Source organism: Dendrobates tinctorius, unplaced genomic scaffold, assembly GCF_039654945.1.
Source record: "Dendrobates tinctorius isolate UK_male_01 unplaced genomic scaffold, ASM3965494v1 ptg000038l, whole genome shotgun sequence".
Lineage (NCBI taxonomy): Eukaryota > Metazoa > Chordata > Amphibia > Anura > Dendrobatidae > Dendrobates > Dendrobates tinctorius.
In genome coordinates this window covers 13,602,085-13,613,910 of record NW_027361706.1, presented here as the reverse complement: position 1 = coordinate 13,613,910, position 11,826 = coordinate 13,602,085, and the positions used below count along the sequence as shown (strand labels likewise).

Genomic DNA, 11,826 nt, shown 5'->3' with positions numbered 1-11,826 from the left:
CCCTTTTATAAAGCCTAACACCTGATTTGTAATTAAGTGCACATTAAACCAAAGAAACTAAAGTGCACTACCGCTCACCACCACCGGGGCAACTTAGAATGAACGACACCACGTGTAATAATTCTGATGGCCACCAGGGGCAATCACATCACTTTGGCACCTAGCCAAAGGGAAAAAAGTTCACTTAACCATTTAAACGGTCAGATCCACGCTGGATCATGACACGGGGGTCCCTTTTTAGGATCCGCAAGGCCAATGTTCCAGGTGTCAATGATGCACTGCCCATGGTGGGTGGAGGAGCAGTTTCTGGCAAATCCACATCCCTACAGTCACACACAAACACTGTACCTGAACTTGAAACGCCAACATTTTCTCTTGCCCCCTGAGAAACATCCTCCTGCCCAAAATAATCATGCCTCTCATCCTCCTTCTCTTCCTTTTCTTCCTCCACCTCATCCAGGACAGTTCCCTGACCAGACAATGGCTGACTGTCATCAAGGCTTCCCTCCTCCTCCTCCTCCTCCGCTGCAGACGCCTGGTCCTTAATGTGCGTCAAACTTTGTGTCATGATCTCAGTGCGGGTTTGACTCGCACACGTGGGGTTAATGTCTGGAACCAGTGGTGATGACTGGCATTTCTGGGGTTAAAGGTTGTGATCCTGGTGCAGGCTTACCTGCACACCTGGGGCTATGATTGTGGCCACTCCCTGGTTCTGGGAGAGGCTTCTTATAGCCTCAGAACGCTCCCACCCCTGTCAGTTATACTTTCGTAATTGGCATTGTGTGGTGACCCCTGAGTGTGTTTTTGCTGTGTTCTGGTTGCTTGATAATCTGTGTATGACTCGGTCTGTTCTCTGGATATTACTTTGGATTCTGCTTGGTACCTTCTATGTCTGTTTGGTTTTAACTGCTGCTTGGCCCTGACTATCCGCTCTGTCTCATCCTTGGTATGTTACGGCTATCTCTGTGTATGAACCCCGTTTTGCCTTTGTAATTCTGTATAGTGTCTTTCCATCTCACTAAGCAGGATACTAAGCCCCGCCCCCTTGCAGTCACAAGATCGTAGGTCCCGTGTCTGCTTGCTAAACTTCAGCATCCACAGGTCCTGTGCACTGGTACTTTCTGGCTGTACCTGACCCCGGTACCCCTACAGTGTGGGTGAGTCCCTGCTCAGCGGAGGCTGCATGCCGGCGCTGACAGGATCCTGACACTCAGGACACGCGCACTGGCTCAGTGAGCAAGTACAGTGCGGTGTTCCTGACACTTTGCATGAGCAGACGCATAAGTGGGATGCTCATGCTTATGATGGCGTTGTCTGTGCTTACCAGCCGTGTGCATTCCTCAAAACACTGAAGGACTTTACAGAGGTCTTTCAGCTTTGACCACTGTACACCCGACAATTCCATGTCTTCCCTCAAACTGCCTGCCCATGTATCCTCCCACAAATTCATTACAGCCTGCCTCTGTTCGTACAGCCTCTCAACTATGTGCAGGGTGGAGTTCCACCTTGTTTCAACGTCTATGATTAGGCGGTGCTTGGGGAGGTGGAGCAATCGCTGCAGCTTCTGCATACAACTGGAGTGTAAGGCCGGGCGACGGATGTGTGAGTGTGGCGCCCCTGAGGCTTCAGTCGCCACAGAGGTTCTGCACCTTCTCCTAAGCTGTAGTGCCCCACCATCCAGGTAGGTTGGGAACTCCTTTCCGCATTCCACACCTGCATTCCACAATCAGGATAGTTCCGTGGGGCCACCTAACATCTTCATGCTGGGGATCAGCAGAGCACCCCTTGTGGAACCCTGCTTCGTAACACAAGATGTGCTGGGAGGCGGGTGGAGTTAGATATAAAAGAGAGGGAAGGTCTAGGATTTCAGGTCAGTCTGACAGAAGGTCAGTCTGGGGTGAGTCCCAGAGAGAGAGCAGGCTGACAGCAGGTTAGCCTGAGAGGTGCTCAAGGCGGAGGAAGGCAGTCAGTCAGGAGAGGCTGAGGATTGGTCTTAGTGGAATGAGCTCCTCAAGGAACGAAGAGAAGGAGAAAGAGACGTAGACTGAATACTACAGATTCCATAAGAGAGAGAGAGAACAGATCGGAACGAAGGAGAATAGAAGGACAGTGGGAAGCAGGTTGAGAAAGAGAGAGAACCCTTCCAGTCCAGAGAGCGCAAAGGCCGGGGCCTGCTCCCCGAGGTTGATAGGATCTTTATGTCCGGCAACAGACACCGGAGGAGTAGTGAGCCGCTAACGCCTTGCTCCCATCATAGACTTGGGACACAACAGCAACTGAATAGAGAGCCGGGACGCAGTGAGGAGTCCCCGAAGCAGGCTACAGCTGTCTGTCATACAAGTAAAGACTAGGAACACCTAGAGAGAGGCATTCCAGGGTAACTAAGTACTGGAGTGCTTCGCACCTAAAGGCGCATTGGAGGTGTCGTTCAGTAAGGTACATGATGGCGGAATGTGGAGGGGAGAATCCTATCCTGCCTGGAGGTTGGCTGGAGCCCTGACCTGGAGAACACAGTACGGAGGCAGGCAGTTGTGTGAACTGCAAACAGTGAGTAAAGCTTTGGAACCGCATACTCTGGTGTCCTCCAGTTTTTCCAGCACCACTACACCTGGGTACCAGCCTCCATACCATTCTGCGCCTCTCCTCATCCATTGCACCTACACTGCCCTGGGACTACAGCTCCACCTGTGGGGAGCTATACCATCTCTGCTGCACCACACCATCAGTCCCAGCGGATCTGTATGCAGCGTTGGCTTACCATCTTACTTGCCAAACACCACGGGTGGCGTCACAAACTATTCATATAAACTTTAACACCATTAACATCACCGCCATTGAAATTGGGCGCCAGGGCCACGGACCGGGTCCCCGCTGCTGTGACACATTCCCACCTTGACACCGCCCGGTACCGAGTACCCCGCTGCCCTGGGTGTGCGAGGGCGACCCACGAGCACAGTCTTGGCACCTTATGTAGCAGGGATGTTATCTCCGGATAATTATTAAGGAAGCACTGCACCACCAGGCTCGAAGTGTGAGCCAGGCAAGGTATGTGTGTGAGTTTTGCACGAGCTATGGCTGCCACAAAATTACGGCCGTTATCACTGACTACCTTGCCTGCCTCAAGATGTAGACTGCCCAGCCATGACTCTGTTTGTCGCTGCAAGTATTCTACCAGTACCTCCGCGGTGTGTCTGTTGTCGCCCAAAGACATCATCTTTAACACAGCCTGCTGACGCTTACCACTAGCTGTTTGATAGTGGGACACCTCGTGTGCAACACTGCCAGCTGCGGATGTAGTGCTCATGCAACTGTGCTCTGTGGACGAGCTTTCGCTGATAGACGAGGAGGAGAAGCGAAAGCCTACAGCCAACTGTTTCCTATACCGTGGGCTAGGCAGCACTGTTCCACCGCTGCTGTCCCCAGTGGAGCCTGCATCCACCACATTAACCCAGTGTGCAGTGATGGACACGTAACGGCCCTGTACGTGCCTACTGGTCCATGCATCTGTTGTGAGGTGCAACTTTCCACTCACTGACAGTTTTAGTGCATGGACAAGACAATGCCGGTGGAGGGCAGGGATGGCTTTTCGAGAAAAGAAGTGCTGACTGGGTAGGTCATAGCATGGGACAGCGTAGGCCATGAGCTCGCGGAAAGCTTCGCATTCAACCAAACGGTAGGGCATCATCTCTAATGAGATTAGTTTGGCAATGTAGGCATTCAAACACAGTGTACGCGGATGAGAGGATGAGTACTTTCTTGTCCTACTCAGAGTGTCTGGTTGGGTGAGCTGGACTGGAGAGCTGCATATGGGGGAAGTAGCGGTCGACCGGATGGAGTGAGAGGGGGTTGGTGATGGTAATGGTGGTGATGGCTTAGATTCAGTGTTGTGTTGCAAAACCATTGTGATTCCCTGAGTGCTTTGGCCTTTCAACAACACCACCACATTTAGTGCTGGTGGTGTGCTTAATGGTGGCGGTGGTCTTGCAGTGGTGGCAGCGATGGAGCATTGATAGCTACCTTCAGTCGGGGCAGGTGCACATGTGCAACCTCAGGTTTTGTAGTCCGTCCACGCTTGCAAGTGCATGTTGATTAAATGTCTAAGCATGCAACTGGTATTCAAATTTCTGAGTTGTTTACCTCGGCTAAAGGTCCTTCCGCACTTCTTACAGGTAACCTTTTGCCTCATCAGTAGGATTGTGGACAAAGAAGTGCCACACTGCACTCTTCCTATTATGGTAAACATTTTCTGGCCTTGCACGCTGTGCTAAGTTGACCATCTGGTCAAGCTGTCCTGCAACTCTTTTAGTTTTTGTTCCACGTTTTAGGACAGCTACGGGCCAGCTAGCTAACTGCTGCTGCGATGTCAATGCCTGCTGCAGATCCTTCTCCTTATCTGAACTATTGCCAGCGCCACCCTCCTTCCCCAATGGATGCCAATCTGGGTCCAGAACTGGGTCATCCATCACCTCCTCTTCAAAGTCATCTGCACCTTCCTCTTTACCTTCCTCTGTGTCACAGTGTAAGGTGGTATAGTACGCGGGAAGGGGCACCTGGGTTTCATCAGGGTCAGATTCTGGCTCAATTGACTGTGAGAGCAATGTAGTGCTGTGGGTCAATGTACCAGCAAAATCATCTAGCAGCGGCTGTGCATCAGTGCACTCCATGTCAGATTCATCTTGGACTGGGGAATTCTGGATTTGAATGGATAACCCAGGCATGGTATGTGAAAAGAGCTCCATAGAGTAATCTGAAGTGTGGGCTGCCGCATACTTAACTTTTGGTGGGGGTGAAGGACACAAGGAAAGGGATTTTTTATGACCAGAACCCTGCACTGACGACTCCGTGCTTGCAGGTTTCGACCGTTCAGAAGAGGAGGCAATAGAGCTGGTGGCTGCTTCGGCAATGTACGCCAAAACCTGTTCCTGATGCTTCGGCTTTAAAAGCGGTTTTCCTACTCCAAGAAAAGGCAACCTTACAGGCCTTCTTGGGCCAGAGGATGATGCAGGCTCAACACCTCCTGCCTTAGCTGCTATTGTGCTTTTGCCAGAACCAGCCGATACACCACCACCATCAGTACCAGCTGCGCCCCCCACCCACATCCGCGGCCTCTTCCACCATACTTCCTCTCATGTTTTGGAAAATGTACCAAAAATACCAGCAGAGAGATGGTACTGTATGAGGAGCGTCCAGCTGTGTAAGGTGTATTAAACAAATTAAATAAACATATATATTATGTTAGTCACAGACGCTGTCACAGTATGTATTGGACCGTAATCCAACAAGCAGACATACGGAACTGTATCAGAAGTGTACAGCTGTATACGATTTTTGCGCAACTAACAATCTCCGTATATGTATTTACAGAGTGTCACACATACACGCTGACTAGGTATAAAAGTGACTGTAATGTGAATGGCAGATATACAATACTGTTGGAGAATCGGACAGCTCTATACAATGTGTGTATGTAAAATTGTCAAGCTTCGTTTATTTGTATACGGACTGACACGCTGTTTCTGTCTCGTTTTGACGGTAATCAAACAGCAGATATACAAAACTGTTTGAAAAACAGACAGGACTCTAAGGTGTAGGTCTGGAAAAACAGAAAAACTCCTCGGCTTTTTTTTCCAGAGTCACACACAGGTAGCTTCTATTTGTCTGGCTAGAAGGCAGTACACGGTAGTGTGTGAGGAGCGTACACCGCTGTACGGTGTGTGAATGGAAAATTGTCAAGCTCTGTGTATTTGTATATGGACTGACACACGCTGTCTCTGTCTAGTTTTGACCTTGTCAAACAGCAGATATACGAAACTGTTTGAAAAACGGACACAACTCTAAGGTGTAGGTCTGGAAAAACAGAAAATCTCCTCGGCTTTTTTTTCCAGTCACACACAGGTAGCTTCTATTTGTCCGGCTAGAAGGTGGTACACAGCAGTGTGTGTGGAGTGTACACCGCTGTACGGTGTGTGTATGGAAAATTGTCCAGCTCCGTGTATTTGTATACGGACTGACACACGCTGTCTGTCTAGTTTTGACTGTAATCAAACAGCAGATATACGAAACTGTTTGAAAAACGGATACGACTCTAAGGCCTCTTTCACACTTCAGTTTTTTGCCATCAGTCAAAATCCGCCAAAATTTGAAAATGGCGGATCCACTTTTTCTTGTTGCGGATCTGCCATTTTCCCCATTGGGATACATTAGTGGCGGATTTTGACGGATGGTCGTCCGTTGCGTCCGATATTCGGCGGATCCGCAAAATTCTTTGCGGATTCTGTCTGAGGGGGACGGAGCTTGTAACGTTTTTTTTCGCCGTCAAAATGGCGGATGACGGCGGATCCGCCGTTATCCGCCAAGCGGTAGAATGGGCGCGTATGGGCGGCGGATCCGCCGGGATCCGCGATTTTGCGGAATCCGCTGGCAGGATCCGCAAAATCGCACTGGGCATGCCCAGAAAAAAAGATACTTTTCCAGACAGTCCCAAAACTATATAAGGTGGGCTAATTGGGCCCAGACATGCAGTGTCAGCCAGCAAGCCTGCCAGAGGACACCCACCAAGCCTGCCAGTACTAGCTCACCTACAAGTGTGAGTATACCTATTTATGACATTTCTGTGTGTGTGTGTGTGTGTGTGTGTGTATGGCCTGCTAGTGTGTGGTCTGCGAGTGTTGCATGTCTGTTTTTTTTTTTTTCATACTTTTTTTTTCTGTTGCTTGTGTACTGCATTTTATTTTCATACAACTGTAATTATATTGTATTTTTTGTGCTGTGATTGAGTGGTGTATGGTATGTGGTGTAATTGGGCCCAGACAATCCGGCACCAGCAACACAAGACACCAAGCAAGATATCCGACTCCAGCCTGCCTGACAGAAGATTCAACTAGAGCTATAAAACCTGTCTGCCCAGCTGCAAGTTTACCACCTGCAAGACCCCTGGAGTGTGTGTGTGTGTGTGTGTGTATGTATGGCCTGTGTGTCTGTAATGCATTTTTTTTTTTCCATCTTTTTTTTTCTGTTGCATGTGTACTGCATTTTATTTTCATACAACTGTAATATTGTATTTCGTGCTGTGATTGTGTGGTGTAAGGCCAGTTTCATATTTGCACTTTATAGCGCAGCGATAACCTGCACACGTCCACCACTAATCCCCGCCCCATCCGGTTATTTCTGCCTTCTACCGCACATGAACGCTTGCGATCTGCGCATCCTGTCTTTAGCATAGGGTGCGCAGATGGTGCGCTGGCCGTATTTTACCGTGTGCTGCGCACTTTTGAAGGTGTGCCCTTGTGCGCCAAACGCAGCATGTTGCATTTTGGCGCACACGGCACACCTTCAAAAGTGTGCAGAACACGGTAAAATACGGCCAGCGCACCATCTGCTAAAAATAGGGTGCGCAGATCGCAAGCGTTCATGTGCGCTAGTAGGTGGGGATTAGTGGCAGCCGTGTGCAGGCCCTCGCTGCGCTATAAAGTGCAAATGTGAAACCTGCCTAACTTTGTATGTGGTGTAATTGGGCCCAGACATCTACATCAAACACCAGCCTGACTGATAGGCTGGTGTTTGATGTAGGCTATCAGTCAGGCTGGTGTTTGATGTAGATGTCTGGGCCCAATTACACCACATACAAAGTTAGGCAGGTTTCACATTTGCACTTTATAGCGCAGCGAGGGCCTGCACACGGCTGCCACTAATCCCCACCTACTAGCGCACATGAACGCTTGCGATCTGCGCACCCTATTTTTAGCAGATGGTGCGCTGGCCGTATTTTACCGTGTTCTGCACACTTTTGAAGGTGTGCCGTGTGCGCCAAAATGCAACATGCTGCGTTTGGCGCACAAGGGCACACCTTCAAAAGTGCGCAGCACACGGTAAAATACGGCCAGCGTACCATCTGCGCACCTTATGCTAAAGATAAGGTGCGCAGATCGCAAGGTTTCATGTGCAGTAGTAGGCAGGGATTAGTGGCGGACGTGTGCAGGCCATCGCTGCGCTATAAAGTGCAAATGTGAAACTGGCCTAACTGGTATTGTATGTGGTGTAATTGGGCCCAGACATCTGGCAACAGCCACACTGAAGACACCGATCCAGACATCAAACACCAGCCTGACTATCAAACTCCGCTGCAAATCTTCCACCTGCATGACTGTGTGTGTGGCCTGGCTGTGTGTTATGCGTGTTTGTGTGGGTTTTTTTTATTTTATTTTCAGATTTGCAATTGTGGTGTTATTGTATCTGTACGTTTTTTTTATTTTTCATTTATTGTGGTATTTAAAATAAAGAGCAGAGTAGCTCCTATTTGTTGGAAAAAAAAATAATAAAAAAAATAAACTGTTTTGAAAAAATCTCCTTTGTATCATTAAAAAAAAAAGGAAAAATTAAGTTACCATAAAGGTACATTAAATTTTTGGTATACAAGTGTGGTTAAAAGTGAGAGATTGCAACATGAAAATAATCTGGGTATACACAGCTGAGTTTTTCAGGGAATTCAAAAACATGCAAACAGTGTGGGTATACACAAATTAAACACCTTCAATCACTGGTTACACTCTCGGTAAGAGTTTGAGGGATTACAAACACTGGTATACACAGCAATCACACACCTTCAATCATTGGTTACACTTGGTGACACCTTCAATCACTGGTTACACATGGTGACACTTTTTCAGGGAATTCACATGCCAAAAAATGGGTTTACACAAAATATTACACACCTTCAATCACTGTGGTTACACTCGGTGAGATATAAGGAAATGTAGACATGCAAACACTTAAAATCATTTTCTTAATACTTGCAGATCACTTAATAATGAAGAGGCACCAAAAAAGCAGCAGACACGGCCAGCCAGACCGCAGAAGGGATGATCAAAGAGAGCGCAGCAGAGAGGAACGGCGAGAGCGCAGCAGACACGAACACCCAGGCCGCGGCAGAGTACAGGCAACGATTAGTTTCCCTGTAAGTATAAAGACCTGAAAGCTTATTATGATCCTTTGTATAGTAGCTTAACAATTGTCTTTATACTTGCAGATCACTTCAGCAAGCACCACCAGCCAGACCGCAGCGGAGACGGTGAGACAGGCCGCAGCGGAGATGGTCGAACAGGCTGCAGCAGAGACGACCAGCCAACCTTTATTTTCCCTGTAAGTATAAAGGCCTGAAAGCTTATTATGATCCTTTGTATAGTAGCTTAACAATTGTCTTTATACTTGCAGATCACTTCAGGAATCACCGCAGCTGCCAACGCAGCTGCACCAAACCATAATGTCTTCTCCTGAAAGCTCCCCCTCACATCATCAGCGAGCTGAGGTAAAAAAAATTTTTTTTTTTAATTTAAAATATTTTTTTTTGGTTAAAAACACTATCCATGTATTATGTTTTAACAGGAAGCTGGTTCAGAGGAGCTTCCAGGAGGAGATGTGCAGGGTGGAGAGACGCAAGGAGGGGGTGCGCAGAGTGTAAGTTTAGCACATACACAGATACATAATGCTACACCCAACACAAACATTAATCACAGTGCACACACAATAACTACGCATCCATCCAAACAAATTTTTTTTTTTCCCCACAGTCTTCAGAATCCGGTGCCCGCACTAGAGTGACTCCCAGGACATCCCAGGGTCGTCAAGGTGATGCATCTGTTGGTCGGCAAACGGTAAGTAACCCTATTTGGATAATTGTTTAAATGAACATCATGTGTTTGAATAGAATGTAATTTTTTTGTTTTTTATCTTCACAGGTTTCACAGCGTGCTCCCCGCAGACATCTGGAGGAGGGTGTGGTCATCGATACTGATGACCTCATCCGTGAGGTGGAAAACCGGGAGCTGCTGTGGAACATGGCAAACCGTCTACACGCCGACCAACCAACCACCCGACGGCTCTGGGATGAGGTGTGTTCCGAGGTTATTGACAACTGGGAGGAACTCAATGCGAGGGCCAGGGATTTTGTGCGTAAGTATTACAACTTCAGTAACTTATATTCCAGCATGTGAAGTGTTGAATACTAAACTTTTTTTTCTTTGCTTCACAGGTGACAGGGTTATCACACGGTGGCGGTCGCTCCGGGATCGCTTCAAGAGGGACTACAACAAAGAGATTCAGACCCCGAGTGGATCGGGAGGACGCCGGGGACCCCAGTACAAAAACTACAAAGCCCTGGCGTTCCTGCGATCAACAATGGTGTGCAGAAGGTAAATATTCCCCAAACTATTTCTGTAGTAGAAATGTTTAACCAAATTTTTTTTCAGCAGACTTAAATTAAATATCAATATTTGTAATATACATTTTTTTTCTCCTTTTTTTAGCACCATCTGCAGCACTCGGGAGTCTGCATCAGAGTTGCGTCCCTCTGGAGTGATCCCTAGTGAGACCGCCCCCGGTGCCCACATCGAGGTATCCGACCCCTCTGTACCTACCCTCTTGTCTCATCCCTCTATCCCCTCCACCAGCACTGGAGCAGCAGGGCAGACTTCATCACATGAAGCTGCTGGTGACGACTTGTTCCCTGTTCCCCACCCCTCAGACACTGCCGCAACATCTCAACCAACTTTTGGTTCTGGCCGGCAGCGTCTGAGGAGTCAGGAAAGGATGACCTTGTCTGACTGTTTGAGTCTAAACTCATCTGTTCAGCACGATTTCCACACTTATGGACAACGGTTATCTTCTGGGTTGACCATGATCAATCAAAGTATCATGGAACTCAGAAGATACATAGAACAGATGAATTTAGAATCAAACCAGACACCGAGACATACCTTTTTTCAATCTGTTGTCCGGCAAATGGAAGGTTTAAGTACTCACCAGCAGATGCGTGTAATGCAAGCCTGTCAGAATGCTCTAGTGGAAGTGCTTGCTGAAGCATCTCATCCTCCCCCTGTCCATCCTTCCCCCTGTCCATCCTTCCCCCACCATCCATCATACAGCCGTCCCTCCTCCTACCACTCCCTCTCCTTTCTCTAGTTCCCCATTCCATTCTTCACAGTACCTTCCTTCCCCATTGCATTATACCCCAATGCCCTCACCATACCCACCCCCACATACACCTTCAATATACCCACAAACCTCGTCTGTCCATCCACTCCCGTCCCAACCACATGTGTTAAACCCCCTTTCCACTTCTGGTCCTCACCAACTCCCTCCCCAGTCCCCTACCCCCCCCCTCGATGTGGTTAACCCCTCCAATACTATCTCCACCCAACATTATCACACTTTGTAATGATGTTATCCAAAAAAAAAAAAAAAAAATTTACAAAAAAGGTAATATACCAAAAAAAAACAACTTACAAAAAAGGTTTAAGATACCAAAAAAAAAACACCAAAAATTAAAAAAAAATATACAGTTATTACAAATTGAGAAATAAACTGTTTTTTGTTTCAAAAAAACTTTATTGTGTTTCTTTTTTTGCCTCTTTTTTTTGGAAATAATCACATTACACCAGTGGTGTAAAAGGTCAACACAACACACAATATTTCACAGTACACCGGTGGTGTACAAGGTACAAAAAACCACTTGGTAGCACAACATTTGGTACACAACACATGTGAACACTTCAAAGTGTAAAACGCTTGGTACACAACACTTGGTAAAATTTCAAAGTGTCACATTTTATGCTTGGTACCCAACACTTGGTAACAAAGTGTAAAACAACGCTAGGTACACAACACTTGGTAAAACTTTATGCTTGGTACCCAACAATTGGTGTAAAACTTAAAAAAAAAAAAAAAAATTGGTAAACCAAATCACATGGTAACAATGGTTGGGAGAACCAAACACTTGGTAAAATTTCAGTTAAAAAAAAAAAAAAACAAGTTACTCACAATTGGTATAGA

General features: G+C 47.3%; 1 long non-coding RNA gene across 1 annotated transcript; it reads left to right on the top strand.

Annotated features, from left to right (window-relative positions):
* Positions 1-6,494: 6,494 nt before the first annotated feature.
* LOC141088347 (uncharacterized) lies at positions 6,495-11,182 on the top strand. Its single transcript, XR_012231912.1, has 5 exons — positions 6,495-6,586; positions 8,796-9,138; positions 9,211-9,304; positions 9,382-10,187; positions 10,302-11,182. It is a non-coding gene; the product is annotated as an uncharacterized lncRNA (long non-coding RNA).
* The last annotated feature ends 644 nt before the right edge of the window (positions 11,183-11,826 follow it).